An 8478-nucleotide genomic window follows, 5' to 3' on the forward strand; every position below is an offset into this window, starting at 1 on the left:
AACTCTCTTGATGCAAACCGGACGAAAGCAATATACTCTTTGTTTATATATAACATGCAATTATATAATTAAATATTGTTTCATACAAAATATAGCGAAGCAAAGCAAGTCGGTATGTAGATATATAACAGCAATGTAATCTAATCATTTCTTATAGTAAAGCAATAGGCATACATACACAAATGTACCCCACCGAATTAGTTTCCTCGTAACTTTCAGAAGAATAGATATTGTTTTAATGAAGTTTTCTACATTTTTTAAATAAAAAAGATATTTCGGGTGAATAGGGAGAGGATTTGAAGAAAATTCACACGAGTCTGCAGTGTTTCTTTATAACTTTCGAAAAAAAAAAAAAAAAAAAAGGTATTTTTGAATGAAAATTTCTCAAAATACATTTCAGAGTGTGTAATTACGATTATATAAAAGTTCGATGCGAAAAGAAAAACGGTGAGTACGCACACATACGTACTGACATACATCACAATGTTTTAAGAAATTTCCAGATTCATTTTATAGATATATGTGATGTGTGTCAGTATGTATGTGTGCTATCCTATGGATTTCTTTTGATATTAAATTCCGATATAATCGTAATCTACACACTTTGAAAGATATTTGTAAAAAAATTTACGAAAAAATATCCATTTTTTTGAAAGTTGCGAGAAAATAAAACAATAGTCTTGTGTGAATTTTCCGAAACCCTCTCACTACCTTCGCAAAAATATTTTCACAAAAAATTCTTATATTATCGGAATCTACACAATGCACAAAAACTGTAGTCCGGTCATACACACTTCGCTCCGGCCGGTTATTGTATATCATTGCGCTTATGTTACGAGAAGTCCATAATAAACATGTACTTTTAGAAGGTATAACCCAAGATACTTATGTTAATGCAACTGGAATACGTGTACAAATGTGCCCCATCGAATTTGTTTCCTCATATCTTCCAGAGAAATAGATATTTTTAAATGAAATTTTCTACAATTACGCTGCCGATGATGTAGATTTCGATTATATCGGAATTCATTAAGAAATTGTTTTTCGAGGGCGTGGAGAGAAAATTCACACGAATTGGCTTTATTTCCTCATAACTTTCTAAAAAAGAGGCATTTTTAAATGAAAATTTCTACAAATACATTTCAGAGTGTGTAAATTGCGACTATTTTGAAATATAATATGAAAATAAAAATTGGTGGGCTAACACGCATACATATTAATACACATCACATTTTTTTTCGAAAACTTTTTTCGCAAAAAGGTTTTCGAAAAAAAAATGTGATGTATGTTAGTAAGTATGTGTACTATCCATACCACAACATCACCACATATTCACGCAACCACACATTCACTCGATCAGACTACCACTTCTCCATCTTAAAACCACTATAACAAAACAATAATCACATTAGCATCATATAAGTATACTCTTTAGCTACCCTCCTCTCGACTTGTTGCAGTACACCACACTAAACAAAATAAACTCAAACGATGAAATCTCTTAAGACTTGCTTGCAATAAACTTCCGGTAATGGTAACACCAGAAATCTACAAACCATTGCAGTGCGAGTTTTTCATATGACATGGAATATTTAAACTTAAATAGCAAGTACAATTTAGAGAAACCTGTAAACATTTTTTTCTGGTTGTAAGCGAAGAGGAATTTTTAATTTAATCTGAAATTAATAAGTCAGTAATGAGACTTGGTTGCATCAACACACATAACCCCCAAAAGACTTTAAACAAGATCAGTTGCTTGATGACTTCGGGTCACATGCAGCCTGAGTCAGACCGGGATTTCTGCGACGTGAGACCCGTTCTCTCCGTCCATGACCACGACCACGTCTTAATTAATCGATACAAATTGAGCAGAGTGATCTGGTGTTGGAGGTACAGAAGATCTACTTGGACGCAAATGTTAATAAGGTAATCCTGGTCATGAATAGCAGAGATAATGGTGCATTTAGAGTAGCAGTGAGTTATGAGCGGTATGGGGACAGGAGCAGCCAGACTAGAGAGGACGCTAAGACGGTCCTAGTAACTGAGAGCTGGACGCGCCGACCCATGTGTGCATCCCTGGCGCGCAAAAGTCTACATCAATCCAGTTAAGCGAGAATAGACCGTGCGATTGCTAACAACTAATGATGAAAGTATTTGAAGAGAGCTTTTAGAGCAGAATCAGTAAAATTGCGCAGAGATAATGTTAGAGAATATTAAATTATAATTGAGCTAATCACTCGAATGAAAGACACCGCAACCGACGTGCTTGCGACAAAATCACACTTTACCATATAGTCGACGCAAAATGTGAGGTTTGTTACACGAAGAAGTGAAAGTCTTTTGATAGAACGGGTCTCGGGAAAAGCTATTAAGGGCTGATGAGATACGATTGATAATGAGTGTAGCCATATGTGCAAGGGCTAAATCATATTCTTTCGTGACAACTTACACCTCTGTTAGCCCTGTCCGAGCAAACCTATGATCAAAAACGATCTAACCACGATCAGTTCCATCTATTTGTATATCTTCGACTTCATTGTTTAATATGCCCTTCAATTCTGAAGTTGCTTGATCAACCGAATCGTGTATTCTTTGAATTAATGTATGAAATAGCTGGGTATTTTACAGAAACATCTACCCTTAAAATTCTTTGAGAGACTCAATGTGACGCTGCATATGACAAGACTAAAACCTTCCAATTACAGGTCTATATATATATATATATATATATATATATATATATATATATCTCAGAGGGTCTTCTAAACACTATCTGCCCAATTTCACATGGAAAATTTGGGTTGACTTGAAACTAATCTAAAAGACACCTGCCCAAAATGCCAAGTAGTGAAATTGAAGCAGCGATTTTGTGATTCTGAGGTAAATGTCTTAAACATTTAGCCGGTCTAGTGTGCAGAATTGGCTGGAAAGTTTGTCATTTTCTTGTTAAAGAAGACAAGATTCTGATCCCATTCCCATGTTTATACATAAGCTAATTTCAATTTTATTAGTCGTCAATTGCGTATTGTCTATACCCAATTTTATATTTCGTTAACTTCATTAACAATTTTAGTAGCTTTTTCAACTATGTATGGCACTTGATCCTCATTTTTATATCTCGGCTGGACTCATTCAATTTTTAATAGTCTTTCCCACGCTGTTTCTAATAAATTTAAGTAGGTCTCTTGGCGGGTTTTATGTAAAAGTTTTAGTATATTCACCAGTCGGGTATTGCTTGTAATTAATGCCATTACGTTTCATGTAAATTCAGTATAATTTTCAACTTGACAATATAACTGAGTGTGGTTTTTGTGTGCTGTGGGTAAATATAAAGTTTAGTTGTGGTTTGTGTTTCTGTTGTATTATAACTGCATATTGCGTGTGCAATGCCTATCATTGCTATTCACTGCATATTATTGTATATATGCGAGTCCTGAGATCTGTGTTATCTATATATCTGCATCGTTTTTAACCATTCCCAATTCAACCACCAATGTGGGTATTGTTTCTATACTCAAATATTCATGAAAAAATAGATTACGACAGGCACACACACACACAAAAGAAAAATTAGGAAAGAATATTATAAATGCATTAGATGATTAATACTTAAAACAGAGCTACAGGTAAACAAAAAAGAGCTTAAAAGGTATTATTATTTTAGCGATTCCACAAATAAGTTATAAAATTCACTGGAAGTTCCCCACGAATGGATCAATCACTAGATTTAAAATGTAGTACCAAAAGTTCGACGTATGAATATCATATTTTCCACAAAAACAGCGTTTAAGCCTCTAGAAAACTATATCATAAAATATTCAGTTCAACTGTAAGGATATTTATTGTTGATGACGGATCCTTCAACGGTTTAGACGAGGAACATTCAATTATCCGTTCAACCAAATCTACTTTTATCTTTTATCTTTTATTTGTTTCAGTCACTAGACTGCGACCACGTTAGGGCACCATCCTGACCAATTTTCAGTTGAATGAATCGACCCCAGTACTTAATTATTTTTAAAGTCTAGTACTTATTGTGTCAGTTCTCTTGCCGAACCGCTAGCTTACGGGAACGTAAACACTCTAGAAGCGGTTGTCAAGCAGTGGTGAGAGACACACACGCACGCACATACATACACACACAAACGCGCACACATACACACACACACACACACACACATACACACACACACACACACACACACACACACACACACACACACACACACACACACACAGAGCCACTTATATGTACGACAAGCTTCTTTCCGTTTCTGTCTACCAAATCCATTCGCAACGTTTTAGTCGGCCCGAAGCTATAGTAGAAGACACTTGCCCAAGTGGGACAGAATCATGTGGTTGAGAAAAAAACTTCTTACCACACAGCCACACCTGCGACTATGTTAAACCAACGTATAAGTGGCTGAGTATTCCACTGAGACACATGTACTTTTAAAGTAATTTTCATCTTTGCCTGTAATTGTCATCCTTGCCTGTAATTTTTATCCCGTTTTTTTTGCCTTCGAGATAGCCAGAACAGAAATTGTGAAAAGATCAAAATTTAAACAAAAATGGGTTTTCACATTGACCAGTATAAGAAAAAATACATGCACATAAATTTTTCAGTCTTGTGCGCGACTCTGCATTTAAAACATGCAATAAAAATCGAAATTACTAACAATTATTATTGTAAATTTTATGTATTAACAATTATTATTGTAAATTTTGGTACATGACCAGTAATTTAAGGGTAGTGGGTAAGATGATTACATCAACACTAGTGCTTAACTAGCACTTACCTTTCTTCTGTTTGATCAAATACCACTATCAGGGATCTTTCAGTTTTAGCTTTGAGTCCAGCTGAGAGATCTTTAAAAGTCATTTTGACATTATTCAGTTTCTATATATTAGCCAATCTGAAGCCCCATTTTTTAGTTTAGATTCTAATCTTTTCACAATTTCTGGTATTGTGTCTCTATTTTTTTCACCTTACGTTACTTTTACCATTGTTTCGTACTTGTTGGCTACCTCGAAGACAGAAAACAGTTTATATTTTGTTCGCATTTTGCAGTTATCTTATATATTAAAAGGCAAGTTGTGTGTATGTGTGCGTGTGTGTGTGTTGTGTGAACCACTTCTAATCTTACAATTTTCAATCGAATTTCACCAAATTTGATATGTGTACTCTCTTTGACTTAGGACACTTTTTCTCATAATTTTTTTTCCTCGAAATTCTGCTCCTCCAACATAAATAAATTACTCTCAATTCGCCTAGGATTTGGCTTGAGCCTGCGAAAAACATGACACACACCCAACTGGAAAAAATCAATACTTTACTTTGTCAGCTGTGGCGAGCTCTTACCGACTGCTTGCACAGTACTGCCAGCAGTATTCATTTGCGAGTTACAATTTGCCTCTATTTTCACGTGAGCGTTCTTTTTCATACAATTATTCCAACTTAAATTAGCCATTTCAAAACACTTACCCAAAATTAAAAGAACTTAATTCGGTTTGTTTGATTAACATTTTTGCCAACTACATTTTACTATTTTTTGGGTGCTACGCATTCATCGCATTTTCCTTAGGACTTTTTCTATTGCGTAAACTGATAATTTTCCACTATGCCTCGACGCAAATATAGGTCGGCAAAGAAAAGTAAATGCATGCGTGCAAATGAATCTGCCGAGGACGCCGCCAGGAGGAACTCTCTCAATGCACTTACGATGGCTTCAGCGCGAAGAAGGGAAAGTGAAGAGCAGCGTTGTGATTGGTTAGCACGTATTGCTACGCAACGAGCCGCCCATAGCAACGAGCAACGTTTAGCTCGCCGAACAAGAAATGCTTCCTCTACTGCTGCTGCACGAGCTTCAGAGACTGCAACACAACGTGCAGATCGACTTACAAGAGATGCTGCAGGGGATAAGTCGATTAACATCGACCCCAGTGTTTCACTGGTACTTAATTTATTGACCTCGAAAGGATAAAAAACAAAGTCAGCCTCGGCGGAATTTGAACTCAGAATGTAACGACGGGCGAAATACCGCTTGGCAATTCGCCCGGCGTACTAACGATTCTGTCTCTCGCTGCCTTAATAATAATAATAATAATAATAATAATAATAATAATAATAATAATAATAATAATAATGATGATGATGATGATGATGATGATGATGATGATGATGATGATTTCTTTATTAACCACAAGGGTCTACATGAAAAAAAAGCATTATGGACAGCACAGGACAAAACAAAAATAATGTGTGTGTATGTGTGTGAGTGTGTGTAGCCGTGAGGGTTTTGCGTATAAACAAGACTAATATAATTTTTTTAAAAAGAGAGATCAACAATATGTAATCCTCAATAGGGAGGAGACGTTCGAGGGCTGCTCATGGAAGAACCCCATAAAAACCATGGGTACCCTGAATTTTGGGGCAGGTGCCTTTTCTTTTTTTTTTTTTCGTTTCCTTTCCTCCTTACAACTACAGGCGTAAGATATCAGGGCATGCCCGTTCACTTATACCATTCTCGCCACTTTCATCCACCTTTCGGAAAACTGACTAGAAGACAGTACTTCTCTCCCTACTCTTACTTCCCTTTTCAAATGAAACTTAAAGAAGTTCATCAAGGAGAAAGGTGTTTGTTATCAGTCCCTTTCCCTGAGGTCGTTGAGCAGGTGACCCCGTTTCCAAGGCAACCCCAGGCCACGTACATTCACGCTGTCAATTTTGTACACGACCACGTTGTCGGAAAAAGAGAAGAAAAGAAAGGGAAAAACTTACTTGGTTATGTTTGGAGGGGCGGATTGACCGTCCCACCTGTTGGCTTGGGGTATTTCCAACAGCAAATCACCAAGAATTCTCTTGGTGATATTCTGGCGGAAATCTCTGATTTCCCGTGGGAAATGGGTTTTTAAGTGTGTGCATACGTTTTGTGAAAATTGTTAGAGAATGATCCCCTTTTGCAGGAAGTGCAAAAGATTGTTTTAACTGGTGGGTCACAGCTATTGAGAATATCGTCGCTCTGAGGACGACTGTTTTTTAGGTAAATACATTTTTTCTACATAACTTCATTTGACTTTTGTAAATGAATAGTCTAGTTGTTTTTTTTTAATGCTCTATGTAATCCGTGAGTTTCTTTGCCTTAGATGTCTGGGAGATACGTGGCAAGATATGAAAATGAAACTGAAAGAAGAAAAAACCATAATAATTATGATAATAAAAACACCCAGCTACGTAACCGACTGAAAATTGTACATACGACCAATCTAGAAAACCTATTGAAAATTGTTCAAAATACTTGTGATAAGAAACTACTTTGATATTTTATGGATCCAGCCAAGTTCTAAAAATAAAGGCAAGAGAAGATTAGAAGCACAAAGCGAAACAAAACATTGTATTTAACAAAGACACACAAAGCTACACTCAGTTGTGCAATTAAATATACAATTAAATTGAAACTACTTAAAACATAATTCGCGATTATATTATTATTTGTAAATATCCAACTGGTGTATACACCTAAAATTATGCATAAAGCCCGCCTAGGAACATACTAAAGTTATTAGAAACACTGCGGACAGAAACTATTTAAATATTTTATGAATTCAGCCAAATGAGAACAGCAGGGAATATCGAAAAAGCTACTAAATTGTTGATGAATTTAACGAAATATGAAATTGGTTATAGACAATACACAGTTTGAGCGTGTAGATCATACATATGTGTGTGTGTGTGTTAGTATGTATTTATGTATGCATGTAAATGAACAGACGCGTACACATACATGTTGGTCATTCTGCATAATTATGCTACTTTAAGAATGTTTACCTGTGTGACAAAACGAGGAAAAGGGGAAGGGTAACATTCTGATCACATGAGCCATTTGTTTTATAAAGCTGAGAGTTTTAGCCTAGAAAATAATCTTCGCATAACTTTTGGAAGACACCAACTTCGGCCGTTGTCACCAGGTTCACTTTTTCCATTTCACCAGCTATCGACAGGTAAATGAGATCAGTTTCATTATTTTTCTAAATCTACTTTTGTCACTATTACATTTGCTTCACGTGAGTTGCTATCTAATTTATTCTTTTCTACTCCAGGCACAAAGCCCGAAATTTTGGGGGAGGGGGGGGGCAGTCGATTAGATCGACCCCAGTACGTAACTGGTACTTAATTTGCTGACCCCGAAAGGATGAAAGGCAAAGTCGACCTCGGCAGAATTTGAACTCAGAACGCAAAGACAGTCGAAATACCGCTAAGTATTTCGTCCGGCGTGCTAACGTTTCTTATTTCTTTATTGCCCACAAGGGGCTAAACATAGAGGGGACAAACAAAGACAGACAAAGGGATTAAGTCGATTACATAGACCCAGTGCGTAACTGGTACTTAATTTATCGACTCCGAAAAGACGAAAGGCAAAGTCGACCTCGGCGGAATTTGAACTCAGAAAGTAGCGGCAGACGAAATACCGTTAAGCA

The 8478-nt window shown here is 36.3% G+C and overlaps 1 long non-coding RNA gene across 1 annotated transcript in view; it reads left to right on the forward strand.

Annotated features, from left to right (window-relative positions):
* Window positions 1-8478, forward strand: part of LOC106880488 (uncharacterized) — a 45321-nt gene that overhangs the window by 22315 nt on the left and 14528 nt on the right. Inside the window, exon 2 of the long non-coding RNA XR_008265417.1 lies at window positions 7147-8001. This is a non-coding gene — a long non-coding RNA (uncharacterized LOC106880488). The remainder of the gene's footprint in view (window positions 1-7146; window positions 8002-8478) is intronic.

This window comes from Octopus bimaculoides, chromosome 13 (genome assembly GCF_001194135.2).
Source record: "Octopus bimaculoides isolate UCB-OBI-ISO-001 chromosome 13, ASM119413v2, whole genome shotgun sequence".
Taxonomy (NCBI): Eukaryota; Metazoa; Mollusca; class Cephalopoda; order Octopoda; family Octopodidae; genus Octopus; species Octopus bimaculoides.